Genomic DNA, 22,815 nt, shown 5'->3' with positions numbered 1-22,815 from the left:
GAGCCCATAGAGCATGAGACCTTAGCTGTATTCAGTGTGTACTGGGACCACAGATAACACATAAACACACAAAATACTTGGAGACGACCGCCCCCTTATCCAGGAAAGATTTTCAGTTCATCCATATATTACAGTTCATCCATATACTACATATACTAGCCATGTTTTTTAAGACAACGTCTTCAAATGCAATTTTTAGGATGTTACCTTGAAGAGGTTTCACTGTACTAATATATGGCAGGGCTCAATAGTGACGCTGTGAACGCAATGGAAAATTGCAAGTGATCAGTATGTTACAATTATATGGAATATTGCATTACAGAAGATTACATGCATGACATTGCATGTATAATAATACTGTGTATCAATATAACAGCCATGATATGGTAAAACAACTTGCATGCAATATGTGACTATTGCAAAAACTGTAACCTTGTACACGTGCAACCCCACATGTATATGTGACTGAATGTATTCCTATATCCTGCAGTGCTACATTTGCTATTAGGGGATGTTCACATGTGTCAGATTTACATATTACGTATTTTACTATAAGATGTGTGTTGGACTTCTCCAGCTCTTCAATGTGGAATCCATGGGAATAAATAGCATACCACTTATTCTGGAGGATTTTTTTTCTCTTACACTGAAATTTCCCATATCATGTGAACATTTATGGAATGCAGATTGTCATTGGATATGACGTGGAATTCAAGCTGAAATCTGCCTCAAATCCAACAAATATGAACCTACCAGGCTATAGGGGGTGCATAAGTTACAATGGCTACTGGGCCTTGGACTCTGGATCTTAAAGGCGCCACGCTTTGCCATATAAAGTATACCAGTAGTCTAAATGGCACATGGTTGGTAGGGGCCCCATTACAGCTTATACATTGGGGGGAAAAGAGCTTCAATTTACCCCTCTGACTTAACCTATGGTCATCTGTAGTCTTAGGCTAAGGCCCCAACATAACGGGCAGCAGCAGAAAAGCGTTGCGTGAAAAAACGCGTAAAAACCTGTTTTCGGAAATCGCAGCATTTCCGCTGTGGGTATTTTTCTGCAATGTGTGGATGGGATTCACTTTGCATGGTTTTTGCCATTTATGAGGCCCTGGCCATAGACTCCTACCACATTACACTTAGGCTGGAGCTGTACGTTGTAGTGAGACGACTGCAATAGTAAATGTCAAGCAGTGCATAGGAATCCATTCAACATTACATATAGGATATACATGTGCTATGTGTGCAACAGTTCTGTAACTTGGGACTGCAAAAGATCCAAAAAAAAAAAAAAAAATGGCGGCTTTTTTTCCCCAAACAGCTCTGCAAGGGTTGTGCCTGCCCTTAAAGTGAATGCAGCTGACCTGCAATACCAGGCACAGCCTATGGACAATAGCGGTGCTATTTGTAGAAGAAATAAACCATCTTTTCCTTTTCTCAAACAACCCCTAACAGCATGGTGGAGACTAGGATGGAGCGGTTAAAATTAGGTTCTCCCTGGTGTGAGAAGGATCCAGTATTGGAGCTGTGAGAGCGAACACGTCATGGCGATTGTATATAAGATTCATTTTACATGGTTATTAAAAAGTGAAATATTTGGTTTGAGGAATATTGAGCAATTGTGTATTGACGTCAGGTATCCGTGTAGTAAGCCTTGTTCACTAGGCCAAAGATTCAGCTGAAAATATGACAGGAATCTGAAATGTCACCTTGTGCCCAGGAAGGAATGCTCACATCCCGGAAAAATACCTGCACGGCCGTCTTTAATGTTTACATGTGAAATGCTGTGCCAGTGTGCAAGACGTCAGGCGGGAGCGGAGCGCCACCACAGAGGAAATGACTGACCCCCCTGACCCTTCAGTAGGTAGAGAGGGATCCCTCAGGACACCCCAGGAGGCCTCAGGCCATAAGATTTACATTCCTTCAAGTCCTCACACTAGGGTAAAAGTTTTCATACATGGATTCCAAAAAGATCCAAAGGAAAAAAACATGGAGGACGACAACAGTCTTCACATTCACTGAGCGTCATGTTCTGCAAACCAGTCAACTAGCTGTCGGGATTTGTGTCCGGTGTAATATCAAATAGGGCAAAAAGGGAGACCAGGGGGCGATTTATTAAGTTGCTCGTAGCAAACAATCACACTGCAGCTTTCATTTTTCAGGAGCAGAATACAAAATGAAAGCTGCTCTGTGATTGGGTTTTGTTTTGAACCATTAGACTGCCCATAGAGACTAAAGGGTTGATGGTTTGGACATGAGGTTATGGACATTTGATGGTTATGGACATGAGGTTATCCTCGGTGGAGCATTCAGAGTTTTGTGGGATCTGTCCATTAGTCTTAAAAATTCAGGGTGGAAATACACACCTGTTGGTAAGGTCTCGTTCACATCTGTGTTGGTGTTCCGTCCGGGGGAGTCCACATGAGGACCCCCCCCGATCGGAATACAGAACGCAACTGCAAGAGGTGAACGAGTGAAAGCACACGGACCCCATAGACTATAACGGGGTCTGTGTGCTTGCTGCCAAATCTCCGCAGGAATCTTACGGACAGGAAAGTACTTCACAATCTACTTTCCTGTCTGCATGATTCGTACGGGCAGCACGCAGCAAGCACACGGATCCCATAATAGTCTATGGGGTCCGTGTGCTTTTACTACACAGCGCTTGCAGTTACGTTTGTTATTCCATTCGGGGGGTCCGATGTGGACTCCCCCGGAAGGAATACCAATGCAGATGTGAACCAAACATAAGACTCTAGTCACACCAATGACGGTTCAGGGCCAAGACTACTGTTTGCGAATCTGAAACACGGACCCCATTGACTTGACATGGGGGTGCTACACTGGTGCTAACACGGCCGTGAGCGAACTGTTTTGGAACAAGCTGGATTCATCACGGATTTTAACAAATCTAACAAAGTTTTTGAGGTTGGCCTCACAATCCAGCAAAATGTCCACCAACTGGTTTTAGGGAGTAGAAAAAGTATGTAAAAATTTTAAAAAAAACTTTATCGGCCTCCAGGTCATCGATGAGACTGTGATTGAGTGAGTGGTCTCAAGGGGGTGACAATGTCATCATGCTTTACTATCACAGTGTACGTGATGGCGCCATAGTGTGTTGAACTTGTCATTCTCCATGTAACAATGGTAAATGACCAGAACGCTACCTATCCTCATGGCTTGTACTGTTCTACCATAAAAATCTTCCAAATATTTCCCGCTTAGGCTGTACATTATCCCATTTCATCTGAAGACCCTCGCCCCCACCCAGCAAGTACTACAAGCCCCTCCACATCGGCCGCAGAGAGTCTCCCATCACACACCATCATTTAATTAAAAGTGAGAACATTTTTGCTGCTCTGTGCAATACCAGCCATTGTAAACACCAGGAGATAAGCGAGGAGCGAGTTCATTGCCGCCTGTCACATCGCCAATCAAATTACACAGGCCGTGGATACGAGGCGCGATGATCTGTACATGGCCGACCTATGACCTGCTCTATGAGGAAATTCAATCAGTGGAAAATAAAAACAGGTCGGAGTCACCAAACACTCTCTGGTCATGTCTCCATCATCAGGATATGATCCAACACCGGCCCTTATTGTGTCGCTATCACAGACTCAATGGTCTAGGAATTATTTATATATTGTCCACTGCTAAAGTACCCAAAGAGTGTTCCCCAACTATTGTGTTTCCTTTTATATGGAAAGTTCAGGGTGACGAGGGCTAAAAGGAGACAGACATCTTGGAAATTGGAGCACAGGACTGGCTCCTTATACCATATATTTACATGCTCCCTTTTATCCCATATGTCACTGCTATCTGCTACTAGTGGCCAACTGGCTAAAACCAGGGATGTACAGCTTATATATAGGATTTTTATCCAAATTGCCTTACAGTTTAGTTATAACAGACACTTATCCCCTGTAGACAGGATAAGAGTCAGATTGCTGGGGGTCCAACCTTTAGGATCCCCAGCCATCAGGATAATGCAGGCTCCGAAATCCCGTGTCCTCAATGTGAATGAAGTGGCGGTGTGCTTACTGGTCATAGGGACTGGGGCCGCATTAACATGGAGGATGCAGGGGAAGTTTTGGGTCCTCATTTGGGATTTGATCACTGGGGGTCTTGGAGGTTGGACCCCCCTAGTGACAGTGCAGCCATGTTGGATCTTTTGTAGTGCCGCATCTTTTGGATTTATATGACCTAAAAATATATATATATATATATATATATATATATATATATATATATATATATATCTCAATGGCAGATTGGTGTGGGGCTGCCAGCTAAGACCCCCACTGACCCCCCTTTTGCATACCACATGTAGAAGGAGTAATGAACCATGTACGCTGTCATCCATTGTGATTGTGGCTATTGGTGGGGCCCACTGGTTGCCATTCCAGCATTTACCACCTATGCAGTAGATAGGTGGTAAATGCTTAAGGCTGGGATGTCCCTTTAAGAATGTCTTGTTGTGTTTCCTTTTAACACTAGTGGAATGGAATGAGATGAGATCTTGTTCTCTCCACTCTAAATCATGTTACTGAAAGTCAAATAAATCAAATAGTTTCTGTTTCATAAAACAATTTTTTTTCAGCGATCCCAAACACGCCATTCATCTTACAGGTTGGATCTATAACTAGCACCGTGAGCGATGGAAATAAATGGCATTTAAAGGAATATTGTTACCAGGTTTTACCAATGCACATTAAAATCATCCAGCGGGTGCACGGTCAGTGGACGGAAGTAGTGGGGTGGGGTGTGCCGGTCCTTAAAGGGTTTGTCCAGGACCTGAAGGCAATTGGCACTGATGACCTATGCACAGGTTAGATTTGTTGGGGTCCGACACTTGGCCTCCCTCCCAAGGGAGATGCTGGAAACCATATATTAGATATACGAATCAGCTGTACTCCTAGTCATGTGAATGGGAGCGGCGCTGCAGTTCCAGGCACCATTACAGTATCTGACGCTGTACTTTGTAGCAGTGGTGCCGGGAACTGCAGCCCCTCTCCCATTCACTCGTGCGTCATGTGGAAAGTTCTAGAACTTCAGCTCCAAGGGCTCTTTCCATTATAATTTGTATTGGCAGCAGGATAGGTTTTAGTTTGGGGATGTCCCCTATACAGCAGCCTATACATTAAAGCGCACTTGTACAATGAGTATTTAGTCATAGACGAAAATATGGCGACGCATTCACTTTAAGGAATTGTCCAAGAAGTGACAATCATGGCACTAACTGAAAACCTGAATGGTGTGCGTCTGGATACTGGGACCTCCAGTGATTCAGAAGATGGTCCATTCGCTTGTCTGAAACAAAAGTTCAGATACGTTAATAAATATATTGCAGGACTTATGCAATAAATAGGGTCTTCAGCATGTGACAAGTGACAACCAACATATTTTTTAATTATCTTGCACAAAACTCAGTCACAGAGGAGCTACGCGCCAAGTCCTTGAAAACCCTGGTTCTTTGCAAGAACAATTCTACACTTCTTGGTGCACACAGAGAGTCCCATCAGCCTGGGTATTGTGTTATGTGCTTTCATATACTGCCACCTAGTGGCAACCAATGTTTGGTTTTGTATTTATGACAAAAAGGACAATTGTCAAGACAAGTTACATAACTTTATTTAGGGTTACTAGACTTTTGCCTTGTTTTGTTATTTAAAGGGGTTGTTCAGGACCTAGTAAAGTTAGATATGTGGATGGGTCACCAATACGAGAACAGTTGGGGTCAACACCTGGACCCCATGTCGGAAGCCGTATATCAGATATAAGTTATGTGGCGTGACATACACATAAGTGACTTGACTATTCATTAACATGAACCTGGTGCATTGTACATGTAGTGCAAGTTTTATTGCAGCATTGTATTGTAAAGTTATTTTCACATCATTGGTAGAAATAATAATCTGATACAAGATATATATATATATATATATATATATATATATATATATATATATATATATATATATATATATGCAGAATCGTATCTATACTATCTGCTGAAATGAATTTACACCACTTTCTGTTCAGATGAGTCTAGGCTCTGTAATCCTGCCATAGAACCCTGTTTAGTTTTGAAGAAAATTTTGCGACTGGTGCCATCTAGTGGCTAAACATATTAGAATTTTCATTTCTCCAAAAGTACAGCTTCAGTATTAGGGGTCATTGGACAAAAATGAAGCATGATTTGAGGTGGACATCTGACACAGGCTCCTCTTTAGGCCTCTTGTTGGTCCAGAATTTGAGGCGGAGGCCTTGCAGTGCACCGGCATCCAGTCACGGCACTCCACTCCGGATTAGGCCCAAATGAACGGGCCTAGTCGAGAGGGAGTGTCTTCAGGTGAACGTCCGAGGCTGAACCGGCCATGGCATCCACCTGAAGAATGAGCATGTCGCTTCTTTTTTCTGGGAGCTAGAACAAACCACTCACAGAATAAAGAGCTGACTGGCTCCCATTGATTTCAATGGGAGATGTTTTTTTTGGTCAGGATTTTGAGGCGGATTCCGCCTCAAAATCCTGAGCAAACAACTCAGTGTGAACTCAACTTTATTTTCCAGCCCTCCAGCTCCAGATGGCAGATTACTGAAAGAGAGCTTTCAGCTGCCCAAATAAATGGGGATAATCTGCAGGATGTCTCGTGCTACAGACTCTGCAGGTGAATCAATGTGGAGTCCATGGCAAGATCAAGCAGGACCCTTTGTTTCAGTATATAGCTTTGATCTCTGCTTCACTTTGAAAACAAGGTGAGGGAGAATCAGAGCAGACTCTACTACTGATTATAGATTAGAATCTGCCTCAAAATCAGCGCCGTAAGCGGCCATTTTCTTGTGGCCTGTGGGCATGCGCAGTCGGCTCTGCCCCAGGCCTACAAGTTTCACTGCCTGTACCGGAAGAAGACCTGTTCCTGAAGAAGATGGAGGCGTCGCTGGAGAGTTCCCTCACAGCATTGGGGACGCCCCCAGTGTGTCGAGAGAACTCATTTGCATACCAGCTATTCCTACGTGGTAGTGAGGAAAAAAAAAAAGTGTTTTACTGATAGAATCCCTTGAAAGGGGCTCTATCATTTAGAAAACGTATTTTTAAAAAGGCTATTCAGGTGCTGCCTCCAGTTCTTCCAAAGACCTCCCCCTGCGTCATACCTCTGAAACACCCTTCCATTGCTTGCACTCCAAAAGACCTCCTCCTCCACACATCCTATACCGCCTATATCTTCTATAGTCTGCGCATTAATTCCTCCGTTCTGAGAGGTACTGTGCATGCCATCCAACCTTGTAAAATCCATTCTAAAAGCTCCTCACATATGTTCTACTTGTTTTGTTTTTTTTAATTCACTCACTAGATATTTGTTGAGGTGGGGTTGGGACCGTCAGTTGTGTTGTGCAGAAGTCAGGTGGATACACAGCTGATAGTCCTACTGAATAGACTGTTAGAATTTGTATTATGGCAAGAAAAAAGCAGCTAAGTAAAGAAAAACGAGTGGCCATTATTACTTTAAGAAGTGAAGGTCAGTCAGTCCGAAAAATTGGGAAAACTTTGAAAGTGTCCCCAAGTGCAGTTGCAAAAACCATCAAGCGCTACAAAGAAACTGCTTCACATGAGGAAGGAAGACCAAGAGTCACCTCTGCTGCAGAGGATAAATTCATCCGAGTCACCAGCCTCAGAAATTACAGGTTAACAGCAGCTCAGATTAGAGACCAGGTCAATGCCACACAGAGTTCTAGCAGCAGACACATCTCTACAACAACTGTTAAAGAGGACCTTTCACCATTTTTCCCAAAGGCAGTTCTATATACTGCCGGAAAGCTGACAGTGCGCTGAGTTCAGCGCACTGTTGGCTTTCCCGATCTGGGCCGGTGTGAAGAGCTTACGGTCCGATACCGTAGCTCTTATATGGTCAGAAGGGCGTTTCTGACAGTTAGCCAGGAACGTCCTTCTGCCTCGCGGTGCCTATCCCGCTGTGCTGTGGAGCGGGGAGGAACGCCCCCTCCCTCTGCTCGCAGTACTCGTCCATAGACGAGTATTATCAGGAGGGGAGGGGGCGTTCCTCCCCGCTCCACAGCACAGCGCGATAGGCGCCGCGAGGCAGAAGGACGTTCCTGGCTAACAGTCAGAAACGCCCTTCTGACCATAGAAGAGCTACGGTACCGGGCCGTAAGCTCTTCACACCGGGCACAGATCGGGAAAGCCGACAGTGCGCTGAACTCAGTGCACTGTCAGCTTTCCGGCAGTATATAGAACTGCCTTTGGGAAAAATGGTGAAAGGTCCTCTTTAAGAGGAGACTTTGTGCAGCAGGCCTTCATGGTAAAATAGCTGCTAGAAAACCACTGCTAAGGACAGGCAACAAGCAGAAGAGACGTGTTTGGGCTAAAGAACACAAGGAATGGACATTAGACCAGTGAAAATCTGTGCTTTGGTCTGATGAGTCCAAATTTGAGATCTTTGGTTCCAACCACCGTGTCTTTGTGCGACACAGAAAAGGTGAATGGATGGACTCTACATGACTGGTTCACACCGTGAAGCATGGAGGAGGAGGTGTGATGGTGCTTTGCTGGTGACACTATTGGGGATTTATTCAAAACTGAAGGCATACTGAACCAGCATGGCTACCACAGCATCTTGCAGCGGCATGCTATTCCATCCGGTTTGTGTTTAGTTGGACCATCATTTATTTTTCAACAGAACAATGACCCCAAACACACCTCCAGGCTGTGTAAGGGCTATTTGACCAAGAAGGAGAGTGATGGGGTGCTACGCCAGATGACCTGGCCTCCACAGTCACCAGACCTGAACCCAATCCAGATGGTTTGGGGTGAGCTGGACTGCAGAGTGAAGGCAAAAGGGCCAACAAGTGCTAAGCATCTCTGGGAATTCCTTCAAGACTCTTCATTTCAGGTGACTACCTCTTGAAGCTCATCAAGAGAAGCCAAGAGTGTGCAAAGCAGGAATCAAAGCAAAAGGTGGCTACTTTGAAGAACCGAGAATATAACAGATTTGCAGTTGTGTCACACTTTTTTGTTAAGTATTTAATTCCACATGTGTTAATTTATAGTTTCAATGCCTTCAGTGTAAATCTGCTATTGTGATAGTCATGAAAATACAGAAAACTCTTTGAATGAGAAGGTGTGTCCAAACTTTTGGGCTGTATTGTGTGTGTGTATATATATATATATATATATATATATATATGAAGAGCACAACGGAAAAGTGGCCTAAGTCCACATTTTGTCATATTTCAAATTATTACCTAGAAAGCTTCTTTGTACCTCGTTCTATGCATTGGGTTTACAAGGTACCTAGGATTAATGACCTAAGTCCATCTATTTCAATGCAGAAGAATTTACATTCAATGGAATAATGGCCTAAGTCCAATACAAACTTACTTACTTCACTCTCGTTGGTCATTTTTTCATTGAAATCGTGACTTCCGGTCTGTTGTTTATATTAGTGTAAAAACTTTGTCTTATTGTTTAAAAGGCTCTAAATCGACTTTTGCACATATTTAGCGCCGAAAAGGGAGGCAGGTAATTATTATTCTTCATCGTTTAATAATTTTTACGGTATATTTGACGATATTAGCATAAGATTTTATACATGAAGCTGCAATTTTTTTAATAAATAATACAATTTATGATTAGGATTAACGGTGTTCATTAGCTGATTACATTGGATAGATATATTCCACAATAATGCCCGTTTGCTTTAGGCTAAAACTTTAAATTTCGTTTTTCTCACAATATTGATTTTTGGACTTAGGCCATTTTTCCGTTGAGCTCTTCATACATACATATATATATATATATATATATATATATATATATATATATATATACATATATATACACACACACACACACACACACACACACACACACACACACACACACACACACAGTCCTATGAAAAAGTTTGGGCACCCCTATTAATCTTAATCATTTTTAGTTCTAAATATTTTGGTATTTGCAACAGCCATTTCAGTTTGATATATCTAATAACTGATGGACACAGTAATATTTCAGGATTGAAATGAGGTTTATTGGACTAACAGAAAATGTGCAATATGCATTAAACCAAAATTTGACCGGTGCAAAAGTATGGGCACCTCAACAGAAAAGTGACATTAATATTTAGTAGATCCTCCTTTTGCAAAGATAACATCCTCTAGTCGCTTCCTGTAGCTTTTAATCAGTTCCTGGATCCTGGATAAAGGTATTTTGGACAAACAATTCAAGTTCAGTTAAGTTAGATGGTCGCCGAGCATGGACAGCCCGCTTCAAATCATCCCACAGATGTTCAATGATATTCAGGTCTGGGGACTGGGATGGCCATTCCAGAACATTGTAATTGTTCCTCTGCATGAATGCCTGAGGATTTGGAGCGGTGTTTTGGATCATTGTCTTGCTGAAATATCCATCCCCGGCGTAACTTCAACTTCGTCACTGATTCTTGAACATTATTCTCAAGAATCTGCTGATACTGAGTGGAATCCATGCGACCCTCAACTTTAACAAGATTCCCGGTGCCGGCATTGGCCACACAGCCCCAAAGCATGATGGAACCTCCACCAAATTTTACAGTGGGTAGCAAGTGTTTTTCTTGGAATGCTGTTTCTTTTTGGACGCCATGCATAACGCCTTTTTTTATAACCAAACAACTCAATCTTTGTTTCCAAAATGAAGTTGGCTTGTCCAAATGTGCTTTTGCATACCTCAGGCAACTCTATTTGTGGCGTACGTGCAGAAACGGCTTCTTTCTCATCACTCTCCCATACAGCTTCTCCTTGTGCAAAGTGCGCTGTATTGCTGACTGATGCACAGTGACACCATCTGCAGCAAGATGATGCTGCAGCTCTTTGGAGGTGGTCTGTGGATTGTCCTTGACTGTTCTCACCATTCTTCTTCTCTGCCTTTCTGATATTTTTCTTGGCCTGCCACTTCTGGGCTTAACAAGAACTGTCCCTGTGGTCTTCCATTTCCTTACTATGTTCCTCACAGTGGAAACTGACAGGTTAAATCTCTGAGACAACGTTTTGTATCCTTCCCCTGAACAACTATGTTGAACAATCTTTGTTTTCAGATCATTTGAGAGCGGGCTGTCCATGTTCGGCGACCATCAAACTTAACTGAACTTGAATTGTTTTGTAGAAAGAAATGGTCCAAAATACCTTTATCCAGGATCCAGGAACTGATTAAAAGCTACAGGAAGCGACTAGAGGCTGTTATCTTTGCAAAAGGAGGATGTACTAAATATTAATGTCACTTTTCTGTTGAGGTGCCCATATTTTTGCACCGGTCAAATTTTGGTTTAATGCATATTGCGCATTTTCTGTTAGTACAATAAACCTCATTTCAATCCTGAAATATTACTGTGTCCATCAGTTATTAGATATATCAAACTGAAATGGCTGTTGCAAACACCAAAATATTTAGAACTAAAAATGATTAAGATTAATAGGGGTGCCCAAACTTTTTCATAGGACTGTATATAAAGACAAAATCCAGCAAATGGTCTTACCTGCCAAAATATTAACTCACATCATTACAGAAGTAGTAAGACTGGAGCCCCTTGCACATCCTTGGTTATGTGATGGTATTTCCCTGAATTACCAATAAATAGTCTAGTATTCCTTGATTTAGTGCAGTATATTCTACTGTACAACACTGCCACCTGGTGGTGAAATGTGATAACAGCATAACTTCACAGCTGCAGTATGTAACATGACAATGATAGACAATTTGTAATGTGCTTTAATCACACAAGGGACTCAAACTGTAGTGGCTGCCGGACATGCACTCATAACCTATAATCACAAGCGTCTGTTGTTCTTTACAAGGAAGCCAATTTACCTAGGAGTATATTTTTGGAATGTGGGAGGCGACCGGAGAAAACCCACACAAACATAGGGAGAAATAAAACTGTATGCAGATGTTGTATAGAATTGGACTGGATTTGAACCCAGGGCCCCGTTGGAGACTCAGTCATAGTGTCTGCCAAAAATCTGAGGAGGAAATAGTCCTGCATGGGGACTTTCGTTTAAAACTGATGGATACCCAACAGACCCCATTATATACAATTTGAAACAAAAAAAAGTGTTAAGGTAAGCTCACCCTTCAGAGGATATACTCGTTAAGTCCATGTAGCGTCCTAGGTGCACGACCCATCCTCCCGACTCCACGGAGCTGTGTTTCCAATAACATTCAGAAAAGATGCAGGTCCGCAACACTGAGGTATGTATAAAAATAACTTTTATTCCATCAGATTAAAAATAGGTCAGAATGACCATCCAGACAGAGTGCTGGTTACATTAAACAGGTGCAAAAAAAAAAAAAAAAAAGACTAGAAAGTGAAAAAACAACATGCTGCCGCAGGTCTGACGCGTTTTGGGGTTGTTTATGCCCCTTAATCCTAGCACTACCAGTCCGTTTTCCTTCCCTGTATAAATAGGTACATCTGATGTAGCAGAGCCGAGTGTGCATAAGGGTTCTAGTGCACCCTCGGCTCTGCTACATCTGATGGGCTGACCGGCACACGGTGTAGTTGAGCAGAACTGGCTCAGCACTGCTAAATCTCTGCATTCCCATAGGAATGCATTGGCCAGCCTTCGGCCAATCAGCGCTGGCTCTGCCGGAGGAGGCGGAGTCTAAGGTCAGACCTGAATGGAGACTGGTGTGGAGCGATCTTAGACTCCGCCTCCTCCAGCAGAGCCAGCGCTGATTGGTCGAATTCCGTACTCTGGCCAATCAGCGCTGGCCAATGCATTCTATTAGCCCGATGAAGTAGAGCTGAATGTGTGTGCTTAGCTCAACTACGCCGGTGGAATAGTTGAGCTAAGCACACACATTCAGCTCTACTTCATCGGGCTAATAGAATGCATTGGCCAATCAGCGCTGGCCAATGCATTCTATTAGCATGAGCTGAGTTTGCACAGGGGTTCCAGTGCACCCTCGGCTCTGCTACATCTGATGTAGCAAAGCCGAGTGTGCACACTCGGCTCTGCTATATCAGATGGGCTGACCGGCACACGGTGTAGTTGAGCAGAACTGGCTCAACACTGCTAAGTCTCTGCATACCCATAGGAATGCATTGGCCAGCCTTCGGCCAATCAGCGCTGGCTCTGCCGGAGGAGGCGGAGTCTAAGGTCGGACCTGAATGGAGACTGGTGTGGAGCGATCTTAGACTCCACCTCCTCCAGCAGAGCCAGCGCTGATTGGTCGAATTCCGTACTCTGGCCAATCAGCGCTGTCCAATGCATTCCTATGGGAAAAAGTTAGCTTGCGAAAATCGCAAGCTGACAGGGATTTCCATGAAATAAAGTGACTTTTATGCCCCCAGACATGCTTCCCCTGCTGTCCCAGTGTCATTCCAGGGTGTTGGTATCATTTCCTGGGGTGTCATAGTGGACTTGGTGACCCTCCAGACACGGATTTGTGTTTCCCCCTTAACGAGTATATGTTCCCCATAGACTATAATGGGGTTCAAAACCCGTTCGAACACTCGAACAGTGAGCGGCTTTTCGAATCGAATTTCGAACCTCGAACATTTTAGTGTTCGCTCATCTCTAGTTAATAACACTGCTGGAAACATTATTAATAATGTCCACTGTATCGATCAGCGTTTCCTTCTCGTTGGGTAACGTGGTCTTTTTGTGCCTCTTTCTTCCACCTCGTCGGGTGACCAATCTTCCCCGTTTTTTGAAGAACTCCTAAAATTGTAGTGTCTTCTCCTCTCCTTGAAGGAATCCAAGCTTTGTATCGGTAGTGTCACTCATGTTGCTCGACTGTCTATCCGAGAGGAAGGAAGAAGATGATTCAGGTTCATCTATGGAACTGAAAGATACACCCCTTTTGGTTTTCGGTCGTGCACCTAGTTTCTGGTAACGCTTGAGAATAGATTTAGGGAACGGAGAAGTAGTTGGCGGTTTTTGGTATATATACCCTGTATTATAGTCTTGAGTGTCTCAAAAAATTTTTCTTTTTGTTTTCCGTAATTTTATTTTCAATATTATCCAGTTTCCAGCAGTGTTATTAACCTTTCGAGTTCCAATCTTAGTCACACTGAGTTGGAACTGCTTGACAAAGGTCTTAATTTTGTTCCCACAAAGCATTTCAACACATTTGAAACCATCCTTGACACTAATAAATTCACGCGGCTTTTGAGCGTTAAAAAACATTTTTTTGAGAATACTAAAGATGACAGTACTCCCCCCTTTGTAGATCAATCTACTAATAGTATTATCTCTGAACGTATAGGGTTGCCTCTGAATGCCAATCTAAAGGAACATACAGCCACACAAACCCTGATAGATCTCGATTATGAGCATAGGGAGTTAATTAAAACAACAGATAGGTTGGCTGTTAATAGAAAAAACCCTGAATTTTATCCGGTTAAAGCAAGAAGTCCTTGCTTTAACCTTTTTCAGCAAAAAGTAGAAGAAGATCTAGTGGAATTGGAAAAACACATTAAGGTCAGAGATAAATTTAATAAAGACAATTTAACCAGGAAAGAAAAACAGGCCTTAAGCAATCTTAAAAAATCTAAAAACATAATTGTAAAAAAAGCTGACAAGGGGGGGAAGACTGTCATTATGGATCGGCAAGATTATGTTACAAGCTGTATGAGTATCCTTAATGACACCAGTACTTATCGAGTGCTCGATCATGATCCCACCAAAGAGTTTAGAAATCTGCTCCAAAAAATATTAGATGAAGGTATTGCATTGGGAATTTTCACCAAAACGGAAACTGAGTTCCTCATTAATCCAACCCCTACCATCGCAACAATGTATGGCTTACCTAAAGTGCACAAAAATACTATACCAATTCCATTGCGCCCTATAATCTCTGGCCGAAATTCTCTCAACGAGAGATTGGGCAATTGTTTGGATCAGATTCTCCAACCCTTGGTCCATAGAACACCAGGCTACATTAAAGATAGCCGGGAAGTCCTAAGGACTTTTAAGGACTTCAGATGGACTGCAGAGATGTCATGGCTTTGCTGTGACGTCTGTGCACTTTATCCTAGCATCCCCCACAGGGATGCCCTTGATTCGTTGGCAGTACATTTGTATAAATACAGCACAAATACTCCTAGTTTGTGTGAATGTCATTTCTGTTACTTCCTATTTACTCAGTCACAATTACTTTGTTTTTTTGAACACTTTTTATTTACAGATTAAGGGGGCCCCTATGGGAGCCCCCTTTTCCCCTTCACTCGCGAATTTGTTTTTATCAGCATGGGAAGAGAAATACATTTTTTCTTCAGTCACTCCGTTTTTGGATTTCATTTTCTGGTATGGGCGCTACATTGATGATATACTAATTGTATGGTATGGAGATGTAGCGCCCATACCAGATTTTATTCATTTTTTGAACAGTAGCTGCGCAGGTTTAAATTTCACCTATTCACATGACACTGATGTGGTCAATTTTTTGGACATCACGTTAAAAGGGTGTGCAGCTACTGGACAAGTACACACTATGTTATACCGCAAACCTACATCTGGAAATGCGGTTCTTAAAGCTAATAGTTGCCATCCTGCTGCCACGATTCGGGGTGTCCCTGTGGGGGAATTACTGCGGGCTAAAAGAGCGTGCAGTGCTAAAGATGATTTTGATAAAGAAAAAAATCTGATTGTTGAACGATTAAAAGCCAGGGGGTACCAGGATGGTTGCCTCAATAAAGCTACCAAGAAAGTTGAACTCAGAGATAGGGATAGTCTGCTTTCTCATAAGGCTATGGTTGATACTGATCATATGCCTATTACATTTTCCACAAAATTTAGCCCTGAATTCGGAGAAATTAGGAGAATCATCCAAAAAAATTTAGCCATTTTAGAAATTGACCTGACAGTTAAAAACATATTGAAGTCCGGGATACATTTTGTTCCCAGGAGGGGTACAACATTGGTCAACGAATTGTCACCCAGTTTTCTGGATGTTATTTCCCCCTAAACAAATTACATCTACCTTAAACCATGGTTTTTTCAAATGTGGGCGGTTAAAATGCAGGAGCCAGTATACGACAAACACCAAAACTCTTTGTAGTTTTGCCACTGATTTCCAAGTCCATTATAAGTCTGTTATGGACTGTAATTCGGACTCTCTGATCTATTGCATTAAATGTTTGGACTGCAATCTAGATTATGTTGGTAGTACATCACGTCCGGTGAAGGTTAGACTTTTGGAGCATGTGAGAGATTGCAAAAAGTTAGATTCAGAGAATATATCAGGGGCCTCAAGGCATTTTGCCAAAGTACATAAAGGTTCTGTCAAATCTCTACAATTCTGGGGTATAGAACAAATACCCGAGAACCCTAGGGGTGGGAACAGGAAAAAAATATTACTTAAGAAAGATGCTCTTTGGATACTCAGATTCGGATGCCGTTTCCCCTCTGGGATGAATATCAAAACGGATCTTGCTTTAATTTATTAATTATTATATCAGTATTGAGCCCATATGGATAACATTTAGAACTTTTCTAGAGAAAAAAATCTTTCTTTGTTCTGTTTTTCTCAAAACGTTCCACTCTTTCAAGGTTTGGGGTAAGTTCAGACTCCTTGCGGTCTATGAACGGTTTAAATCATGCGATAATATTTATAAATCAATATTGATATTTATCCGTCTCGCATATGGGACATTTGGTCTTATGTGGTTGTTTTTCGCATTATTTTTAGGAGCACAGTTAGAGCATTAGCACACCTTTGATCTGTGCAGTTGGTGTAATAGATATTGGATATGGACGGTGTATTATGTCAAACATCTAATCAATATATCATTTTTTCTTTTATGTTTCCAATGTCTATTATATGTACACTATCTATAGTTTGTTCATCTTTTTAGAGACACATAGTGTAGATGTACATCAATACATATTGGCTTTTATAAGAAATCATTAACTTTACCTACCTGTCTCTTCTCGCTGGGTGGCTGTGGATCGATGCTTAGTGAGCCATCTGTATGCATATTTCACCAGTATCTCGCTAGCTTATGTAACTAGCAGAATACTTAGTCCCTATTGGTCTGGATTGGTCACGTGACGTTTCTGATTGGATGCAGTGGGTCACGTGACCACGCAAGGATACGGATGGGAACTGGCATACCTGTTCTGCGACCTGTAGTCCTTTAGCAGCATTGTTTCATTGTGTTTAGTAATGATAATATTTTGATCAAAACATCATATCTGCTTCTAGATCCGCATGTAATTTGAGTTTTTACTGATAATATGTACACGCAACAAATTGAAAAAGTTTAAACAATCTTTATTGTTCTGTGCAAGCTATACACCCTTGAATGGGATACAATGTGAAACATTAGGTGTTGTGAATTTCAGATGATTGAACTTAGGCCCAATAAGGATGTAGTGGGCGGTGTGTTGTATTTAACTCTGTACCTATTTATACAGGGAAGGAAAACTGACTGGTAGTGCTATGATTAAGGGGCATAAACAACCCCGAAACGCGTCAGACCTGCGGCAGCACGTTGTTTTTTCACTTTTTCTAGTCTTTTTTTTTTTTGCACCTGTTTAATGTAACCAGCACTCTGTCTGGATGGTCATTCTGACCTATTTTTAATCTGATGGAATAAAAGTTATTTTTATACGTACCTCAGTGTTGCGGACCCGCATCTTTTCTGAATGTTATTGGAGACCCCATTATAGTCCATAGACTCCGTCAGGCTCTGTATGTTATCGCTGTTTTAGGGGTCTGCCTCTAGACGAGACACAAGTGTGAACCTAACATTAATATACGCCAGATTTATCATCCATCACCAGTCACTCTCACATTTGACATTTATTAGGGTAAATTCACACAGGGTTTTTAGGACTAGTTTTTGAAGCGGAAGCAGCCTCAGAATCCGGCTCCAAAAACCACCTTCCATTGACTTCAATGGGAGACATTCACTTCTTTTTTCCGCTAGCGGTTTTATGCCGCTCACTGAAATGAGAAACGAGCTGCTCTTTCTTGCTGCGGAATCTGCCGCAGCATCTGTGGTGCGACACTCCCTCCCGACTAGACCCATTCATTTAGGCCTAATCCGGAGTGGAATGCCGCAACTGGACGCCGATGCACTGCACCAGCATCCAGTCGTGGCTAGCCCTTTTTTGGATCGGAACCTGAGGAGACCTCTGCATCAAAATCTGGTCCAAAAACCCCCCGTTTGTACTTCCCCTTAGACTGTCCAGGTCTACACTGTCTAACCATTTGTAAATCTGGGCCATTGTAAACTCTGCTTCCATTTCTGCTCTCCCTGTATAGCCGCACTGTTCTTTGAGGGGTTACTACTTATGTTTGTGGAGTCATTCCTTCACAACTAGACACAGCCTGCTTGTGTGCAAAAATATAGTGTTGTGCAAAAGTTTTAAGCAGGTGCGAAAAAACCTGCTCCAAAGTAAGAATGCAGTCACAAACAGAAGTGCTAATAGTTTATTTTTTTTTTTATCAATTAACAAAATGAAGAGAAATAACAAATGATTAATTTAAATCTCATCAATATTTGGTGTGACCTTTGCTCTTTGGAAGAGTCCTGGAAGAGATGATCCAGCCCCCACAGAGCCCTCATCTCAACATCATCCAGTCTGTCTTGGATTACATGAAGGCACAGAAGGATTGGAGTAAACCTACATCCACAGTAGATCTGTGCTTAGTTCTCCAAGATGGTGGGAACAACCTCCCTGCCGAGTTCCTTCAAAAACCGTCTGTAAGTACCAAGAAGAACTGATGGAAAGTGAAGGGCAAAGGTCACACTAAATATTGATGGGATTTATTTCTCTTTTATTCTTTCACTTCACCTTATTAATTTGCAAAATAATTTAACATTTCTTTTTTTCTTTTTAATCATCCTTCCTTTTCAGCATTTGTTTAACAGCTGCCTAAATGTTTTGCACGATTCATGCATCATTTTACTACTTTGAGTCAGTTTGTTGATTATAAATTCTTAAAGGGAATGCCAAGGCGTTAAAATTTTACGGCCTATCCTTAGCCATAAGCAGAAGGCTGTATTGATTGTATGGGGGCCGGGTGACATCACTGAGCTCAGGGCCCAATGACTTCAATAGGAGCTGTTCTGTTGTTGTTGTGTCCAGACGCTATACAGGGGACGGGGATTTCTGCTCTTGAAAGCAGGACAGATTCAGGACAAAATTTGGCACAGGTCACCACTAAATCAATGCCAAATTCCTCCATATGAGCAAACCTATAGGGGTTGTATCAAGTTTATAAGTTATCCCTCATTGATATAATAGGATATAGCATCATATCACATGGGGAAAATCTATTAAAAATCTTTCAACTCTTGCCACTAAACCTAAAATAGTTTGTAACTTCCAGTTTCCTGAAGATGGACCATAAGCCTTAGACACAATGGTCTGGAGCAAACCCTATTGACTTCTATGAATGCACTTTGACCTTTCACAGTAAATAAGCTGTGAAATCCTCTATTGTGCCTGGTGGATTCTGTATCTTATCTACATATAGCTGTGATTATCAGTGAGATGGCAGCTGAAAAGAAATCTACAGAAAACAGAAAGCATCAGTAAATCGTATGTGCAGGATTTTTAAGGGCCACTATAGGGCATAATACTGTGTGCAGGGGCCACTATGGGGTATAATACTGTATGCAGGGGGCACTATGGGGCATAATACTGTGTACAGGGGCCACTATGGGGTATAATACTGTATGCAGGGGGCACTATGGGGCATAATACTGTGTGCAGGGGGCACTATGGGGCATAATACTGTGTACAGGGGCCACTATGGAGTATAATACTGTATGCAGGGGGCACTATGGGGCATAATACTGTGTGCAGGGGGCACTATGGGGCATTGTAGCAAGCATAGAAATGAGGGGGAGGGGGGGGGTCAGTTGGTTGAGGTCTTTGGCGTCAGTTGGGGGGGGGGGGGGGCATGTCAAAAGTTCGCCACGGGGCCCCGCCATTCCTAGTTACGCCACTGCTCATAGTAATAGCAGTTAACCCCATCATGTCCTTCACATTAACCCCTTGTGTGCCTCACATAAGAGTTACTGATATTTGGGACATATGGAGGTAATAATTAGGTATCTTCTTAATTAAGGTCCTTTATTAGTACCCCCATGTGTCTCACATATTAGTAACCCTTATATGGGGCACACAGGGGTTAATATGAGGGACATGATGGGGTTAACTGCAATTAATGTGAGGCACATGGAGTTACTAACACTAAACTAATAACCCCAAATGCCTGACATTACTAGGGATAGTAATCCCGGCATGTACCTGTGTGTTTTACTTTCTCTTCACTGTAGCGTCCTCTCCTCCATACGACAGACATCTTCTATAAGACACCATGAATCCTGGCCACTGACTTATCTGCAGATTTTAAGTTCTAGTGGCTACAAGACCTTTGATGACATCACAGTCACGTGACCTACTGGCAAGCCAATCACAGAGCAGTAGCACTAAAGGACCTCCCCCTTCGTTTAATTTATGCAGGTCCTTGCATGTCTCTGAGCTCTGTGGACCCCCGACTCGAGTATAAGCCGAGGAAAGGGGGGCTTTTGCAAGCATGAAAACTGTGCTGAAAAAGTCGGCTTATACTTGAGTATATACAGAATATAAAAAAAAAAAAATATTAAAAATAAAAAATCTCACCAAAAATTCTACAAAGTTATGTACAACCCGATTAAAAAAAAAAAAAAAAAAAAATAGGTGAAAATTTTCTGGCAACACATTTTCCTTAATATTCTGTGCAATGTGACGGGAAGCTGGAAAGAAAATCAGAATGGCATCAGAAAAATAAAACATTTGTGACAATTATTGGTTTAGTTTCTATGGTGTTTGCTGTGCAGTTTTTATGTTTTAATATAAAAAACCGGAGTTAGAACTTACCGGTAACTCTGTTTCCATGTAATCCACCATGACGGCTACACAAGGAGGTTGACCTCTGACCCGCTGTAGGGACAGGAACTGAGAGACTTTGTTAAATACACCACTCCCAACACCATTCACCAGTGTTTACCAAATTACAAAGGAAAGGTGCGAAATATGAACTACAGTATACTGTCTTACATAAAGATATTAACTAGGGAGGGTAATTAGACGCCGTCATGGTGGATTACATGGAAACAGAGTTACCGGTAAGTTCTAACTCCGGTTTTCCATTACATCCACCATGACGGCTACACAAGGAGATATACCAGATTACAACTCCTAGGGCGGGATTACCTGCCGAAAGGACCTTACGCCCAAAGGCTAAATCACTTACCGAACCTAACCTGTGGTGTTTAGCAAAGGTCAGCAAACTGGCTCAAGTGGGAGCCCTGCATATCTGCTCTAGGGAAGCCTCCCGTCTCTCATCCCAAGAGGAGGAAGCTGCCCCAGTTGAATGAGCTTTGATGTTCCCTGGCTCTGGTAGATTTCTTAACAGGAAAGCCTGCAGGATTGTCACATTAATCCCCCTGCAATGGTAATTTTGGAAGCCTTTTGACCTTTATTTTTGTACCCACAAATTTAATGTAATAAATTGACATCCTTTCTCCAGGAGGAGGTAGTTTCCGGGTAGGCGACCACTGCCCTTCTGACGTCCATGGCCTGCTACTCCCTCTCTTTTGAAGAAGAGGGATTTGAGCGAAAGGAGGTAGTTCTCTAACCTGCTCTCTGAGGAACTCTGCCACTGCCTCCGGCATAAAATTTTGGATCCGGCCGTAAAGAATCCTGTCACTTTGATTGTAAGATAAGGTTCCCTAATAGTTAGGGCCTGAATCTCCCCTAAGTGCCTAGCAGTGGAGAGAGCGAACAAAACTACCTCTTCAATGTTCATGGCTTTACCTAATGGCATTGAATCATTCATCCCTGTCCTCAGGAGTGGAATTTCTTTTTGAAACTGATAGGATAAGGATCCATAGATATAATCCTTTGCTCAGAATCCAGGAAGGATAGAATGAGAACCTTCTCTCCCAAGAAAAGATCTGGACACTGACCCCGCTGCAGAACAGGCAGAACGTATATAGGCCATTATCCGGACCTGCCAAATATCTACTAACATTCCCCTTTATCCGAACAGGCATAAAGTGTAACCTACATACACTATTATCAGAACAGACGGACCTATTGTAAACCGCAGAAGACTGTAGCCGTTTGCACTGTTGTCAGAAAGGGGTTTTATTCTCCAATCACTAGATATCTGACCTGACATAAGCAGGAACCTGTAATGAATATTATGTCCTTGCGCAATAGGCATATACCATTCGACAATGGCGTCAGTCCTATTATACATATTCACACACACACACACCGATCAATATGTACCATTCCACAATGGCGTTATGCGTGCCATATACATTAATATATATATATATATATATATATATATATATATATATACACACACAAACGCATATATCTCCATACCATTCAATGATCTTGTTAAGCATGCTATATCTCTATCTGTATATATTGTTCAGTACTGATGAACTGTATCACTTATACCATTCGCCAATGGTGTTTTGCAAGCTATATACACATATATGCATATATCTCCACATATATCATTCAGTAATGGTGTTATTCATGCCATATCATTATGTACCATTCAAAGATGGTATTGAGCATGCTATAACTTTCCGTATATATCATTCAATACTGGCATATTGCATCCATTATATACCATTCGACAATGGTGTTATGTAAGCTATATACCCATATACCGTTATATATCATTCAGTAATGGTGTTATGCATGCCATATCATTATATACCGTTCAAAAATGGTATTGAGCATGCTATATCTTTTTGTATATGCAGCATTCCATACTGGTGTATTGCATCC

At 42.1% G+C, this 22,815-nt stretch overlaps 1 long non-coding RNA gene across 1 annotated transcript in view; it reads right to left on the bottom strand.

Moving 5' to 3' along the window:
- Window positions 1–18,679: 18,679 nt before the first annotated feature.
- The window catches only part of LOC142200886 (uncharacterized), a 615,073-nt gene continuing 610,937 nt past the window's right edge, over window positions 18,680–22,815 (bottom strand). The window contains exon 3 of the long non-coding RNA XR_012715474.1: window positions 18,680–18,695. This is a non-coding gene — a long non-coding RNA (uncharacterized LOC142200886). The remainder of the gene's footprint in view (window positions 18,696–22,815) is intronic.

This window comes from Leptodactylus fuscus, chromosome 4 (assembly GCF_031893055.1).
Source record: "Leptodactylus fuscus isolate aLepFus1 chromosome 4, aLepFus1.hap2, whole genome shotgun sequence".
Taxonomy (NCBI): domain Eukaryota; kingdom Metazoa; phylum Chordata; class Amphibia; order Anura; family Leptodactylidae; genus Leptodactylus; species Leptodactylus fuscus.
Note: the sequence above shows the minus strand (reverse complement) of the source record. Positions and strands in the feature narration are given on the sequence as shown.